Source organism: Suncus etruscus, chromosome 1 (assembly GCF_024139225.1).
Source record: "Suncus etruscus isolate mSunEtr1 chromosome 1, mSunEtr1.pri.cur, whole genome shotgun sequence".
NCBI lineage: Eukaryota > Metazoa > Chordata > Mammalia > Eulipotyphla > Soricidae > Suncus > Suncus etruscus.
Window position 1 is genome coordinate 190,603,077 of NC_064848.1, and position 16,764 is coordinate 190,619,840.

At 50.3% G+C, this 16,764-nt stretch overlaps 2 non-coding genes and 1 pseudogene across 2 annotated transcripts; all 3 read right to left on the reverse strand.

The window, feature by feature from the left end:
* Positions 1-309: 309 nt before the first annotated feature.
* Positions 310-502, reverse strand: LOC125994788 (U2 spliceosomal RNA). The gene has a single exon (XR_007490685.1). It is a non-coding gene; the product is annotated as a U2 spliceosomal RNA (small nuclear RNA).
* Positions 503-6,283: 5,781 nt separating this feature from the next.
* On the reverse strand, positions 6,284-6,439 carry LOC125994892 (uncharacterized; annotated as a pseudogene).
* Positions 6,440-9,653: 3,214 nt separating this feature from the next.
* On the reverse strand, positions 9,654-9,844 carry LOC126033658 (U2 spliceosomal RNA). The gene has a single exon (XR_007504480.1). It is a non-coding gene; the product is annotated as a U2 spliceosomal RNA (small nuclear RNA).
* Positions 9,845-16,764: the final 6,920 nt, after the last annotated feature.

Consider the following 16,764-nt stretch of genomic DNA (forward strand, 5'->3'; position numbering starts at 1 on the left):
TTTTGCCTTTTATGCAGAAGGTCATCGGTTCGAATCCCGACGTCCCATATAGTCCCCCGTGCCTGCCAGGAGCAACTTCTGAGCATGGAGCCAGGAGTAACCCCTGAGCACTGCCAGGTGTGACCTAAAACCACACACACACACACACAAACACACGGTGCACCTCCCCTCATTTCCGGTGCCCAAGGAAAAAAAATTGATAGAAGGGCTGTTTGTCAATTAAAGTGGAAACGCAGAAAGAGTAATAAATTCTAAGAAGTAGACTGTGAAGCTTTAGGTCTTTTCTTGAAAAAGTTTATTTCCCCGAGGAGGGGGTGCACCGTTCCCGGAGGTACTGCAATACCGGGTCGATGCGCGGAGCGGACGGAGCAAGCTCCTCTTCCGACTCCCAGCTCCAAAAATCCATTTAATATATTGTCCTCGGATAGAGGACGTATCAGATATTAAACTGATAAGAACAGATACTACGGGCTGGGACCAGAACACTCCACATGCCAGGATTTCGTGGGCTTTTGACTGGTATGATGGGGGCTCTGGGCAGGACAGCTAGCCATAGGACCCTGGGCTGACCACTTTGTCCAGGAGAGCATGATTCCCCCCACACCAGGCGGGTCTTCAGGGCCACGCCTGGTTAATCGGGCCTTGGGGGGAGGGGGGTGAGAAATTCCTCCCTAGGCATCCAAAAACTACAGAGCCTTGGCTGGGCCCAGAACACTCCGAATGCCAGGATTTCTTGGTGTGTTTGCCTGGTATGTTGGGGGCTCTGGGCAGGACAGCTAGCCATAGGACCCCTGGGCTGACCACTTAGTCCAGGGGAACAAGATTCCCCCACACCAGGCGGGTCTTCAGGGCCACGCCTGGTTAATCGGGCCCTGGGGGGAGGGGGTGAGAAATCCTTCCTAGGCATCCAAAAACCACAGAGGCTCGGCTGGGACCAGAACACTCCACATGCCAGGATTTCGTGGGCTTTTGACTGGTATGATGGGGGCTCTGGGCAGGACAGCTAGCCATAGGACCCTGGGCTGACCACTTTGTCCAGGAGAGCATGATTCCCCCCACACCAGGCGGGTCTTCAGGGCCACGCCTGGTTAATCGGGCCTTGGGGGGAGGGGGTGAGAAATTCCTCCCTAGGCATCCAAAAACTGCAGAGCCTTGGCTGGGCCCAGAACACTCCGAATGCCAGGATTTCTTGGTGTGTTTGCCTGGTATGTTGGGGGCTCTGGGCAGGACAGCTAGCCATAGGACCCCTGGGCTGACCACTTAGTCCAGGGGAACAAGATTCCCCCACACCAGGCGGGTCTTCAGGGCCACGCCTGGTTAATCGGGCCCTGGGGGGAGGGGGTGAGAAATCCTTCCTAGGCATCCAAAAACCACAGAGGCTCGGCTGGGACCAGAACACTCCACATGCCAGGATTTCGTGGGCTTTTGACTGGTATGATGGGGGCTCTGGGCAGGACAGCTAGCCATAGGACCCTGGGCTGACCACTTTGTCCAGGAGAGCATGATTCCCCCCACACCAGGCGGGTCTTCAGGGCCACGCCTGGTTAATCGGGCCTTGGGGGGAGGGGGTGAGAAATTCCTCCCTAGGCATCCAAAAACTGCAGAGCCTTGGCTGGGCCCAGAACACTCCGAATGCCAGGATTTCTTGGTGTGTTTGCCTGGTATGTTGGGGGCTCTGGGCAGGACAGCTAGCCATAGGACCCCTGGGCTGACCACTTAGTCCAGGGGAACAAGATTCCCCCACACCAGGCGGGTCTTCAGGGCCACGCCTGGTTAATCGGGCCCTGGGGGGAGGGGGTGAGAAATCCTTCCTAGGCATCCAAAAACCACAGAGGCTCGGCTGGGACCAGAACACTCCACATGCCAGGATTTCGTGGGCTTTTGACTGGTATGATGGGGGCTCTGGGCAGGACAGCTAGCCATAGGACCCTGGGCTGACCACTTTGTCCAGGAGAGCATGATTCCCCCCACACCAGGCGGGTCTTCAGGGCCACGCCTGGTTAATCGGGCCTTGGGGGGAGGGGGTGAGAAATTCCTCCCTAGGCATTCAAAAACTGCAGAGCCTTGGCTGGGCCCAGAACACTCCGAATGCCAGGATTTCTTGGTGTGTTTGCCTGGTATGTTGGGGGCTCTGGGCAGGACAGCTAGCCATAGGACCCCTGGGCTGACCACTTAGTCCAGGGGAACAAGATTCCCCCACACCAGGCGGGTCTTCAGGGCCACGCCTGGTTAATCGGGCCCTGGGGGGAGGGGGTGAGAAATCCTTCCTAGGCATCCAAAAACCACAGAGGCTCGGCTGGGACCAGAACACTCCACATGCCAGGATTTCGTGGGCTTTTGACTGGTATGATGGGGGCTCTGGGCAGGACAGCTAGCCATAGGACCCTGGGCTGACCACTTTGTCCAGGAGAGCATGATTCCCCCCACACCAGGCGGGTCTTCAGGGCCACGCCTGGTTAATCGGGCCTTGGGGGGAGGGGGTGAGAAATTCCTCCCTAGGCATCCAAAAACTGCAGAGCCTTGGCTGGGCCCAGAACACTCCGAATGCCAGGATTTCTTGGTGTGTTTGCCTGGTATGTTGGGGGCTCTGGGCAGGACAGCTAGCCATAGGACCCCTGGGCTGACCACTTAGTCCAGGGGAACAAGATTCCCCCACACCAGGCGGGTCTTCAGGGCCACGCCTGGTTAATCGGGCCCTGGGGGGAGGGGGTGAGAAATCCTTCCTAGGCATCCAAAAACCACAGAGGCTCGGCTGGGACCAGAACACTCCACATGCCAGGATTTCGTGGGCTTTTGACTGGTATGATGGGGGCTCTGGGCAGGACAGCTAGCCATAGGACCCTGGGCTGACCACTTTGTCCAGGAGAGCATGATTCCCCCCACACCAGGCGGGTCTTCAGGGCCACGCCTGGTTAATCGGGCCTTGGGGGGAGGGGGTGAGAAATTCCTCCCTAGGCATCCAAAAACTGCAGAGCCTTGGCTGGGCCCAGAACACTCCGAATGCCAGGATTTCTTGGTGTGTTTGCCTGGTATGTTGGGGGCTCTGGGCAGGACAGCTAGCCATAGGACCCCTGGGCTGACCACTTAGTCCAGGGGAACAAGATTCCCCCACACCAGGCGGGTCTTCAGGGCCACGCCTGGTTAATCGGGCCCTGGGGGGAGGGGGTGAGAAATCCTTCCTAGGCATCCAAAAACCACAGAGGCTCGGCTGGGACCAGAACACTCCACATGCCAGGATTTCGTGGGCTTTTGACTGGTATGATGGGGGCTCTGGGCAGGACAGCTAGCCATAGGACCCTGGGCTGACCACTTTGTCCAGGAGAGCATGATTCCCCCCACACCAGGCGGGTCTTCAGGGCCACGCCTGGTTAATCGGGCCTTGGGGGGAGGGGGTGAGAAATTCCTCCCTAGGCATCCAAAAACTGCAGAGCCTTGGCTGGGCCCAGAACACTCCGAATGCCAGGATTTCTTGGTGTGTTTGCCTGGTATGTTGGGGGCTCTGGGCAGGACAGCTAGCCATAGGACCCCTGGGCTGACCACTTAGTCCAGGGGAACAAGATTCCCCCACACCAGGCGGGTCTTCAGGGCCACGCCTGGTTAATCGGGCCCTGGGGGGAGGGGGTGAGAAATCCTTCCTAGGCATCCAAAAACCACAGAGGCTCGGCTGGGACCAGAACACTCCACATGCCAGGATTTCGTGGGCTTTTGACTGGTATGATGGGGGCTCTGGGCAGGACAGCTAGCCATAGGACCCTGGGCTGACCACTTTGTCCAGGAGAGCATGATTCCCCCCACACCAGGCGGGTCTTCAGGGCCACGCCTGGTTAATCGGGCCTTGGGGGGAGGGGGTGAGAAATTCCTCCCTAGGCATCCAAAAACTGCAGAGCCTTGGCTGGGCCCAGAACACTCCGAATGCCAGGATTTCTTGGTGTGTTTGCCTGGTATGTTGGGGGCTCTGGGCAGGACAGCTAGCCATAGGACCCCTGGGCTGACCACTTAGTCCAGGGGAACAAGATTCCCCCACACCAGGCGGGTCTTCAGGGCCACGCCTGGTTAATCGGGCCCTGGGGGGAGGGGGTGAGAAATCCTTCCTAGGCATCCAAAAACCACAGAGGCTCGGCTGGGACCAGAACACTCCACATGCCAGGATTTCGTGGGCTTTTGACTGGTATGATGGGGGCTCTGGGCAGGACAGCTAGCCATAGGACCCTGGGCTGACCACTTTGTCCAGGAGAGCATGATTCCCCCCCACACCAGGCGGGTCTTCAGGGCCACGCCCGGTTAATCGGGCCTTGGGGGGAGGGGGTGAGAAATTCCTCCCTAGGCATCCAAAAACTGCAGAGCCTTGGCTGGGCCCAGAACACTCCGAATGCCAGGATTTCTTGGTGTGTTTGCCTGGTATGTTGGGGGCTCTGGGCAGGACAGCTAGCCATAGGACCCCTGGGCTGACCACTTAGTCCAGGGGAACAAGATTCCCCCACACCAGGCGGGTCTTCAGGGCCACGCCTGGTTAATCGGGCCCTGGGGGGAGGGGGTGAGAAATCCTTCCTAGGCATCCAAAAACCACAGAGGCTCGGCTGGGACCAGAACACTCCACATGCCAGGATTTCGTGGGCTTTTGACTGGTATGATGGGGGCTCTGGGCAGGACAGCTAGCCATAGGACCCTGGGCTGACCACTTTGTCCAGGAGAGCATGATTCCCCCTACACCAGGCGGGTCTTCAGGGCCACGCCTGGTTAATCGGGCCTTGGGGGGAGGGGGTGAGAAATTCCTCCCTAGGCATCCAAAAACTACAGAACCGCGCGGGGGCTTACGCCCCCGCGCGTACTTCATGTATTTCATGTATTCAGAATATCCCTTATTCTTATGTTATGTTTTCCGTACACAGAATGTTTATTTTGTATTCTCCCCTTTCCCACACCCCTACAAAGCTCTTTTTCACTCCTTAACTCTCTAACCCCTTCTCAAACATCACTAATCTAGTTTTCTCTTTTTAACTTCAGTAGTGTAGAATCGTAATCACAGTCCAAAGCTGTGCATTGTGTATGACAACCCCAAACTGTTTCAAGATACATAAAATGGACACGTATTTCTTTAGAATATTTTGTGTTTTTTCTCTGACAGCTATAATTCTTACTAAATGTTGTCTTATATAGTGATGATTCTAACCACTTTTTATGTTCTCTTTTTGAGCTGTTTAACAAGGAATTTTGGTGGAAGAGTCCCCCAGTTTAATGCTTATGATTGAATCATGTCAATGGAATCATTGTAATTGTTCTTATGGCCCCCATACGCGCCAATAACACCATGTGGCATTGCTTCTTATTTGCATAGGCACATTAAAATGGGAAAATAGTATAAATACAAATAAGATCCTATCTAATAGAGATTAGAACACACAAACCTTGTAGTGCAAAGGGACCTTACACCCTGAACATTGACATAACGACCTGGCACAGACGTCAGAAGAAAGGGCATATTCCATTCTCCCCTGAACCAGGAAAGCCATCCACGAAACATCCAGGCTGGTCTATAACATCACTTGGAAGCAATCCTCTACCATGGAAGACCTACACTGCTCAGACTTCGACCTGCTCAAAAGAGACTTCCCTTAACACTGAGAAGACTTAACAACAACAACGACCGGCTTACAGGACAGGGCTCCCTGCATTGCCCTTTGATTGTGAGGTGAAAGGAGAGGATGCTCCACGTCCTGACTTCAATGTAAGATATGCAGATTCCAGGATCTTTAATACAGAAACATGATACCAACAACAGAGACTGTGTGAAAAATAAAAGTGTGTTGGCACTACAGACAATGTATTGGATTGGACGATCTAGCTTGCTTGGAGCCTAGACTTGGTCTTGTGCCAGGAAACTTCAGGGGTCTGGTCTCTTTGTACTTAGGCCAAGGTTATTTCTTTCCATGTTCCTCATATTTTGGTGAGCCTATGCAAACAACAATTGCCACTCTAACACCATTCTTACTGTGCTCCTTTAACTCTAATCCTTAAAAAGAACTCACTTAAAATTTGAGGTTAACTTAAGCTAATATGCATGTATATGGAAATGTAAGAAAATACTATGCCTGTAATGTTTAAGGAGTTACGTAAGTTTTATGGCTTTAGATTGCCTTGTGTACTGTTAAGAAATATTATAATGTATTACAATCTGGGGACTTGAGGGACAAAGTAATTGTACATGGATTCTGTGTTATTTATCTTAATGTTCTTTGGCTGAAATTTCAAAGTTAATATATCAGCAAGGGGACTTCTGAGAATTATGTTATGGGTGATTGTCCTTCCACTGTAACTTTACCTTGTCCTCTTACTTTGCACCCTTGTTCTCATAATTAAAAATAAAAATTTAAAAAAAAAAAAAAAAAAAAAAAAAGAACAGATACTACACTTGATCTTAGCCAAAAGGCCGAGAAGCGATGCTCACTCACTGTCCCGCGCCCCGGCCCTGCCCGCGCCGCCCCGGTTCAGCTCACGGTGAGCCGCCTGCGCCTTTGCCCCCACCGCCCCGTCCCGCCGCCCCTCGTGTTCCCCCCGCACCACCCCCCGCACGCCTCGCGCCATCCTCCGGCCTCCGTGTCCCGAGCGCGGAACCGGCCACGCTCGCGTCCAGACCCCACCCACCCCCGCGCGGCCCGTGCAATTTGCATGCCCCGCCCCTTCATCCTTTGGGCCAATCCTGTGGCTTGCACCATTTGCGGGTCAGCGATCCGACCCCATCCGACTGCTACGGCGACCCCAGTGTGAGTGTAAATAAACCCCACAGGTCGGCCGGTCGGCCCGCCGGCTGCTGCTTCGGACCGTTTGCTGCGGGGCTTCACTAGACGGTGCGCAGGTCTCTGATTGCACCGGGAAGCCAACGAAGAGGCCTCTGGGCTCCATCCAGGGTGCTGCATCGAAGTCTGACCCCGAGTGCAGAGGGGCGACGAGTCCCCCGACCTCGGGACTTCCATCTTTGTCCTCTCCTAGCCTGTTCTCGGCAAGGGACCGCCCAAGGGGCTGGTGTAGCCCATTAACATGGACAGTCCTGGGCCCGAGCAACAGCACAGAGGGTAGGGCGTTTGCCTTGCCCGTGGCTGTTCGATCTCTGGCATCCCATATGACCCCCACCCAGCCTGCTAAGAGTAACCCCTGAAAGCTGCTGGGTGTGTCCCCCAAAACCAAAGACCAAACCAAACCAACCAAACAAAAAAGGACAGCCAGCCCTAAAACAACTGTTCCATTGCTGGCATCACTACTCCTAATTGTGACTGTCCCCCTTAATCACAAGCCAATTGTTCTTCCTGGCCATAAGGGTATGTATATGTTGTGTATTTTTTGTAATATTGTTTTTGCCTGTCGTCCCACCTGGATCTTCCAGGTGGGGCGATTAAGGAAAGAATAAAATAGCTTGTTGGGGAGGCGTAAGGGGCTTTTTGCCAGAGCTGGCTGCAACTGACAAAAAACTCTTTTTGTTGAACCTTTGGTCCCCTAATCTTTAGCCTTTGTTGATTATTTACTCTGGATATTATTACCAAGGTCTCCCCCAAAAGGGGGGACGGAAGAATGGGATTTAATTTATCTTTCTGGGAGTTATTTTTGGACTCGCAGACCATCAGCAAGGGGTTCGACCTCCCCTCACATGTATACATATACATATATAGTCTCATATAAAATCTGTCTGAGCCCACCAGGAGTACCCCTGGTACAGTCTATGATTTTTGTTTTGCATTCCTTTTGATCCAGAATCTCTTGCACTGTATATGTCTGCTTAACACCACCAGGGCTTGATCCATGTAAAAAACTAGGAATAAATGCTGAGGTAGGTTTCCTGTTTCTTACCTGTGATGTGTTAATCCAGCACCTTCGGACACTCACCTTCAGGACCTCAATAAAGTTACTCACTTTATAAGTGTTCGGGTCTGTCTGATCACCCCAAGTAGCATGATTGGTCTAAAGTTTAAAATTCCTGTGATCGGCCCGGAGAGATAGCACATCGGTGTTTGCCTTGCAAGCAGCCGATCCAGGACCAAAGGTGGTTGGTTCGAATCCCGGTGTCCCATGTGGTCCCCTGTGCCTGCCAGGAGCTATTTCTGAGCAGACAGCCAGGAGTAACCTCTGAGCACCTCAGGGTGTGGCCCAAAAACCAAATAAAATAAAATAAAATAAAATTCCCGTGATCACTTTAAAACAAAACAAAAATACACACCAAAAAAATTCACTTGGCTACTAATGAAATTTTCCTTTCTCTTTCTGTTTTCTACATCTTGTATAATTTTCTTCATTACTTGGGAACTAACCCAAAAGTATCAGTCTTCTTTGTTCTCTAGTCTAATTTGAGATTAATTTCGAGAAAATGAATACTGTACATGAAATTCAGCTTCGGTTTTTCACAGAAATGCAGGAGAAGACTATGTGTAATATTTTCCCTAAAATTGGACTATTAATGCATGTTTGAGAATTGTAAAGTACCATGGTCAAACGAGGAACTATATTTTGCATATTTGGACTCAGCAATCATTAAGAATTCTATGTTGTCCTCTGGACCTATTTATCAAATAGTTTGTTCTAAGTAGATTAAATTAGAAAATTTGTGATCTTTATAATTTATATATAACTTTGTAAATTTAGGGATAATTGCATCATACAATATTATTTTTGTTTTGATCTTTGTTTTTGCACCAGTGGAACAATAAAGTTGTTAACAATTAAAAAAAAAACCTAGGAATAGCTCCCTAATAAACTCTACCAGGTAGGGCTCACCTCTCCAAAAAAATAAAGAAGCAGGCAGGTTATGGAAAATAATTACATGAAGAATTTTTATTAAGGATGTCTCATGCAGGGGGTCCAGAGATGATACACGTGTCTGCATTTCCTTAACCCTAACCAAAAACAAAACAAAACAAAACAAACAAACAAACAAAAAACCAAAAAACAACAACCAAAAAATAACAAAAAGCCCAGTCCATAGATCCCGCACCTCTGGATCTCTGCAGTGACTGTGTGTGTGTGTGTGTTTTGGGTCACACCCGGCAGTGCTCAGGGGCTACTACTGGCTCCATGCTCAGAAATTGCTCTGGCAGGCCCGGGGGACCATATGGAACGCCAGGATTCGAACCGATGACCTTCTGCATGAAAGGCAAAAATGCCTTACCTCCATGCTATCTCTCCGGCCCCAGCAGTGACTTTTTTTAATTTCCCCATGTCTTGGGGATTATTCCTGGCTCTGCTCTTAGAAATCGCTTCTCTCAGGCTTGGGGAATCACAGAGGGATGCCAGGGATAGAGCTCGTGGGCCGCTTGGGAGGGAGAATGCCCTGCTCGCCGTCATTAGCTGCCGCTACGGGCCCAGATCTCTGCATATATACATATAAACCACAGTTATAAGGAACAACTCCCGGGAACAAAGAGATAGCACGAAGTATAAGGGCGGTGGTTTGAATCCCTATATAGTTCTCTGAACCTGGTAGACGTGACTTCTGACAGTAGGGGCCTGGTGAGAGCCACCAGGTGTCAACCATACAAAAGGAAATTTTATCCTCCAACCAGGAAAAAACACGGCCCTTGTAAAAGTGGACATACTGAAAGGTAATAGAAGATACTGACACCCGAGAATCTCTTAAGTTCTTCCTTTGTGACCTTGATTTTAACCCCCGAGAGGGGTGCACCGTTCCCGAAGATACTGCAATACCGGGTCGATGCGCGGAGCGGACGGAGCAAGCTCCTCTTCCGACTCCCAGCTCCAAAAATCCATTTAATATATTGTCCTCGGATAGAGGACGTATCAGATATTAAACTGATAAGAACAGATACTACACTTGATCTTAGCCAAAAGGCCGAGAAGCGATGCTCGGATGTTCCTTGGCGCCCCAGCCTTGCCCGCGCCGCCCCGGTTCAGCTCACGGTGAGCCGCCTGCGCCTTTGCCCCCCTCCCACCCGCCCCGCCCCGCCCCGCCGCCCCTCGCGCTCCCCCCGCACCGCCCCCCGCACGCCTCACGCCATCCTCCGGCCTCCACGTCCCGAGCGCGGAACCGGCCACGCTCGCGTCCAGGCCCCCACCCGCGCGGCCGTTCAAATTGCATGCCCCGCCCATCAGAGGGCGTGTCCAGGAGGCCGGACCGCCCCCCAGTCCCTCGAGTTGACGTTTGAGGCGCCTCCTCGGTCCAGGGAGCCTCCGGGGGAGGCGGTCGGCGAGACAGGCTCCCCCTTCCCACAGCCAATTGATCTTCCCGGCCATAAGCGTCTTCTCTATTAACGAGCTTATTTGGCTTCCCCAACTTGCTTACCTGATCGCACCCTCTTCCCCGTTGTCCTCATTTTCTGATTTGATTTGACTTTTTGCCTTTATAACCATCTCTGACTGTCCTTGGGCCGAGCTCTTGGGCTTCTGGGAGAAAGGCTCCGGGCTCGGCCTCTCCGAGGGGCGTCCATTGATTTGTGTTTTGGGGAACTCCTTTTTACCGTGAGAGCAATGCAGGAATATTTGCTCTGGGCCCCAAGGCCACCAAAGCATTGAACTCTCCTCCGTTCCCTGCAGAGGAGTCGAAACCTTCCCCGGACTGAGGGGGCTGGCTACTTTTACCTTACCTGTTCTCTTTTCCAAGTAGAATCTTACTTAGTTGTTGAGTGAAGATTTTTTTTTTCCCATTGGCGCCTGAGATAGTATGGTCCTCACACCTCTAGGTGTCTCCCTACCACCCCAAAATATATTTGCTTTTTCCTTTCTATCCTGCTTTTTTTTTGGGGTGTGTGTTTCACACCTAGCAGTACTCAGGGGTTACTCCTGAATCTTCACTCAAGAATCACTCCTGGTTGTGCTCCAGGGACCAAATTGAGTGCAGAGGTCCGGAGAGATAGCACAGCGGTGTTTGCCTTGCAAGCAGCCCATCCAGGACCAAAGGTGATTGGTTCGAATCCAGGTGTCCCATATGGTCCCCCGTGCCTGCCAGGAGCTATTTCTGAGCAGACAGCCAGGAGTAACCCCTGAGCACTGCCGGGTGTGGCCCAAAAACAAAAAACAAAACAAAACAAAAAAATTGAGTGCAGAGGATCTAACCCAGGTTGACTGTGCAAGACTTGTGCCCTATCTGTGGTAATATCTCTTCTGCCTTCATTCCTTTTTCCCCTTTCCTTCCCTTTTCCTTCATTCATTTGTTCCTATGCTTTTTTTTTGTTTTTTTTTTTTTTTTTTGGGTCACACCCGGCGGTGCTCAGGAGTTACTCCTGGCTGTCTGCTCAGAAATAGCTCCTGGCAGGCACGGGGGACCATATGGGACACCGGGATTCGAACCAACCACCTTTGGTCCTGGATCGGCTGCTTGCAAGGCAAACGCCGCTGTGCTATCTCTCCGGGCCCTTGTTCCTATGCTTATTTTTCTTCTTCTTCTTCTTCTTCTTCTTCTTCTTCTTCTTCTTCTTCTTCTTCTTCTTCTTCTTCTTCTTCTTCTTCTTCTTCTTCTTCTTCTTCTTCTTCTTCTTCTTCTTCTTCTTCTTCTTCTTCTTCTTCTTCTTCTTTCTTCTTCTTCTTCTTCTTCTTCTTCTTCCTTCTTCTTCTTCTTCTTCTTCTTCTTCTTCTTCTTCTTCTTCTTCTTCTTCTTCTTCTCCTCCTCTCTGTCTGTCTCTTTGTCTCTGTCTCTGTCTCTCTCTGTCTCTCTCTCTTTCTCTTTTCTCTGTGGAGTTTGGGTCAAACCTGGCTATGCTTAGGACTTACTCTTGTCTCCTTCCTCAGGGATCTATATGTGGCACCAGGACAGTCATTATGTAAGGCAAATGCCTTAACCTCTGTACTACATCTCTGGGCCTGCTTCTGAATTTTCTTTTTTTCTTTTTGTTTTTTGTTTTTTGGCCACACCCAATGCTCAGAGGGCACTCCTGGCTCTTTGCTCAGAAATCACTCCTGGCATTGGGGCCAGAGCGGTGGTGCAAGCCATAAGGTGTCTGCCTTGCGCACACTAGTCTAGGACGTACCACGGTTTGATCCCCCAGCATCCCATATGATCCACCAAGCCTTGGTGAGAGGAAGCCCAGGAATAGATGAGCCGAGAAAGTCAGAGACACACCAAGGGGGGCCAGAGTGATGGCTTTGCTTTGCACATAGCTGACCCAGGACTTACCTGAGTTTGATTCCCGGCTTCCCATATGGTCCCTTGAGCCTGTCAGGAGCGATTTCTGAGCGCAGAGCCAGGAGTAACCCGAGTATTGCCGGGTGTGGCCCCAAAACTAAACACACACACACACACAGACACATATAAACAGACATACAAGGGACCCAGTAGTGACAAACTACCTTATGTGCTTTGAAATGAGGGATTTCTTGGAGTGTGGAACCTTGGGTGCTCAGCTGGCAAAGTCTTTTTTATTCAGGGAAGGGGGGATAATATCCAGCTGTTCTCAGGAGTTACTCCTAGTTCTGGGCTCAGAAATCTCTCCTGGCAGGCTCAGGGGACCATATGGGATGCCAGGTGTTGAACCACCTTCACTGTGCTATCTCTCCAGCCTCAGAAAAGTCCTTATTTGTTTGTTTGCTTAATGTGGTGTTGGGGATGAAACCCACAGTTATCTCATGCAGAGCATGTACTTCAGCTCTTTGAGTTATCTCCCCTGACCTAAAACTGGAAAAATCGTAGGCAGCTGTAGAAGACTGTTACCCTGAAATTCTTTCCCTTCAGGAAAGGGTTTAATTATCCCTCCCAACTGAATATAGGTCATTGGTTGCCTGATATCTGATGTGACATCCCTGAGCAGGGGCTAGGAGCAGAGAAGGGGTAGATGCTGCTGCTGCTGCTGATTCTCCTTCATATTTGAGCCACACTTGGTGATGCTCATGGATTGCTATTGGCTCTGCACTCAGGGATTACTCCAAGCAGTGCTTGAGGAATGATAGGGGATGTAGGAATCAAACCTGGGTTGGTCATGTGCAAGGCAAACACCCTAACAGCTGTACTACTACAGCTCGACTCTGGACACTGCTTCTGCCCTTGGGAAGCTCCAATCCAGGGCCTGAATTTAGAATTCCTTTCTCCCCAGCCCCCAGTATTCAGATACCAGGTAGGGCCAGATGGGAGAAAAACTGATGGATATATGGGCTGCACTTGTCCACAAATTGAAAACACATGGAATCGGGGTTGTGTGAGTGGGTCATAGGCTTCTGTTCATTCAGGTCCTCTACATCACTCATGGTGCTGAGAACCAGTATTTGAAGCAACACCTTTCAGTATGTGAACTCTGACCTGGCAAAGAAGAACTCTTCTGGAATGAACCAGAATGAGTCTTCTAAGAGGAAGTTCCTGGCTGTGAGCCTGTTTAATGCTCTGAGAAACACACCAGCTTGAAAAACTAATGGTCATGGTGCTCCCGGGGAGCCTGCAAGCGCCCTGTTTCCCTTCCTCCATCTTATCTCTAACTTGGTAGCTCCTCCTTTCTGGCTTTTGTTTCTGGGGCCCCTGCTGCTGTTTCTTGCTCACTCATCTCTTCTCCGGAGACCCTCCCTAGCTTCAGTCTCCTGTGTGGTGTCTGCTGACATCTGACCTTACGTGAACCTTAATCTTTGCAGATATATGGTGGTATTGGTTCTTTCCAACATTCTCTGGCCTTCTGCTCAACCTTTTGTGTCTATTATTAAACCCTCATTAACAAATGATATTTTGCACAAATGTTTATTTAAATCTGAATTTATTTAGTTTTGTTTTGTTTTGGGACCACACTGGTGACGCTCAGGGGTTATGCCAGGGGTTACGCCTGGCTATGCGCTCAGAAATCGCTCCTGGCTTGGGGGATCATGTGGGACTCCTGCCGGGGCATTGAACTGCGGTCCGTCCTAGGTCAGCACATGCAAGGCAATTGCCCTACCACTCGCACCACTGCTCCGGCTCCTACACATAAATTTATTTAAATCTGAATTCAAAGAAAATTTAAAAAGTGAACATTTTTCATTTACAAACCCAATCTGTAGGAAGGCCTCAGAAGGCACATACTGTAGTGACAAATAAATCCACCAGAGGGCAGCAATTGCTGCCTCATAGCTCTTGCCCCAGCCGTGGGAAAGGCTGGTAGTGAGAAAGGGACACTTTGATTTTGTTTCAAATTTTTTTTTTTTCTTTTTGGTCACAACAACTGATCACAACTTACTGACTCAGTACTTAGGATCACTCCTGGCAGGCTCGGGGGACCAGATGAAATGCTGGGATCCAAACCCCACCCGGCAACACGCAAGACAAGAGCCTTGCTTGCTGTGCTATCTCTCAGGCACCCTCACATGCTTGTTTATTTGCCTGTTTTTAATATATTGCTGTTTTTTTTTTTTGTGGTTTTTGGGTCACACCCGGCAGTGCTCAGGGGTTATTCCTGGCTCCAGGCTCAGAAATTGCTCCTGGCAGACACGGGGGACCATATGGGATGCCGGGATTCAAACCGATGACCTCCTGCATGAAAGGCAAACGCCTTACTTCTATGCTATCTCTCCGGCCCCTATTGCTGTTTTTCTATGAGGAAAAATATGTTTTTATTTTCTTCTGTTTGAATGTCACCACACATGGTGGTGCTTGAGGGCTAGTTCATTCAAGGGCTTAGAGAACATGTGATGTTGGGAATTGAACCCAGGACCTCTTACATGCAAGGCAAGTGTTGTATTTCTGAGCTACATCCCCAGCTCCTCCATTCAATTTTTTTTTTGGGTCACATCCGGCACCGCTTAGGGGCTACTCCTGGCTCTATGCTCAGAAATTGCCCCCGGCAGGCTCGGGGGACCATATGGGATGCTGGGATTTGAACCACCATCCTTTTGCATGCAAGGCAAATGCCCTACCACTGTGCTATCTCTCCGTCCCCTCCCTCATTTAATTTTAATTTTTAATTTTTTTGTTTTGTTTTTTTGATCACACGCGGCAGCACTCGGGTTACTCCTAGCTCTAGGCTCAGAAATCGCTCCTGGCAGACTCGGGGGATTATATGGGATGTCAGGATTTGAACCACTGTCCTACTGCATGCAAGGCAAATGCCTTACCTCCATGCTATCTCTCCAGCCCCTTAATTTTTAATTTTTAGATCTCATGCTTTGCTATTGGGGTCTGAGGGTCATTCCCAAGTTTCCCAGGTCAACCAGGCCAGCAGTTTAGTGCTAGAGCTTGAGAGGATGTGTTAGCATGTGGGTCTTGCAGGCTAGGGTTCACTAGGGCTACCATGTCAGTGCTGAGGGACCTCCAGGGATATACCTGGTGTTGCCTAGTGACTTTTGGAGCCAAGGGCCAAACCTAGCTCAGATACTTGCTAGCTATGCACCCTAATCACTGTACTCTTGGTTCCTCCATTTCATTCTTTCTACTGTGGGAGCATATATATTTCTCTGGGATTATTCCTAGATCTGTGCTCACGAGTGGTACCTGGTGGTATTGAAGAGACCATATGTGATAGCAGGGATCAAATTGTAATTAGCCATATGCAAGGCAACTACATTACCTTCTATACTATCTATCTCAAGAATGCAGGATTTTGGGGCCGGAGAGATAGCATGGAGGTAAGGCATTTGCCTTTCATGCAAGAGGTCATCGGTTCGAATCCCGGCGTCCCATATGGTTCCCCGTGCCTGCCAGGAGCAATTTCTGAGCCTGGAGCCAGGAATAACCCCTGAGCACTGCCGGGTGTGACCCAAAAACCCAAAAAAAACAAAACAAACAAACAAAAAAAAAGAATGCAGGATTTTGGGGCTGGAGAGTAGCACAGTGGAAGGCGTTTGCCTTAGATGCAGAATGACGGTGGTTCAAGTCCCATAATTCCATATGGTCTCCCGAGCCTGCCAGGAGCGATTTCTGAGCATAGAGCCAGGAGTAACCCCTGAACGCTGCCGGGTATGACCCAAAAACCAAAAAAAAAAAAAAAAAAAAAAAAAAAAGCAGGATTTTATGAGGAATCCCAGGTAACCCAATATCCACAGAACTCCCATGACCCCAGGCCAGAGAACTCAGGCTAAAAGTAGCTCCCATACTCAGGGAATGACCCCAAGGTCATTTAATAATTCCATCCTATATGCACCAATTGATGCTAGTTTTCCTGCCTGCCTCCTGTGTGTCAGGCATGGCACAAAAACTTCTGCTCAGAGGAACCAGGCTTAAGGCTCAGGCTGGCATGGGAGATAGCTCTAGGGACAGGTCCAGCACCTGGGGGAATCTGATGCCAGTGGGAAACAGGGCCTGAAGAGATAGCACAGCGGCGTTTGCCTTGCAAGCAGCCGATCCAGGACCAAAGGTGGTTGGTTCGAATCCCGGTGTCCCATATGGTCCCCCGTGCCTGCCAGGAGCTATTTCTGAGCAGACAGCCAGGAGTAACCCCTGAGCACCCTGGGTGTGGCCCCAAAACAAAAACAAAAACACACACACACACACACACACACACACACACACACACACACACACACACACAAGAGGTGGAAACAGTGAGAGCCCAGCCAGTCCTTCTCTCCTAAATGTTTATTGGATTCCTGATCACTTCAACCTTGGTTCTAAAGATGGGGAGACCTTCCAGAGCAATTCATTCTCCTTTTATGTAAAGTCCTGCCCTGCCCCCAGTATCTTTGTCAGATCACCCAGTTTTATTGTCTCTGAGGACATGGATCCCCATCTGAACCTATCCTCTCCCTCCCTTCCTCCATTCCTCTTCTTTCTTTGTGAGCCAGAACCTTACATGTGCAAGGCGAGTGTTTTGCTAAGGAGTTACATCCCAGGACCTCAAATCTATCCTCTTCACTCCTACACAATATAATCTCCAGATGGAGACA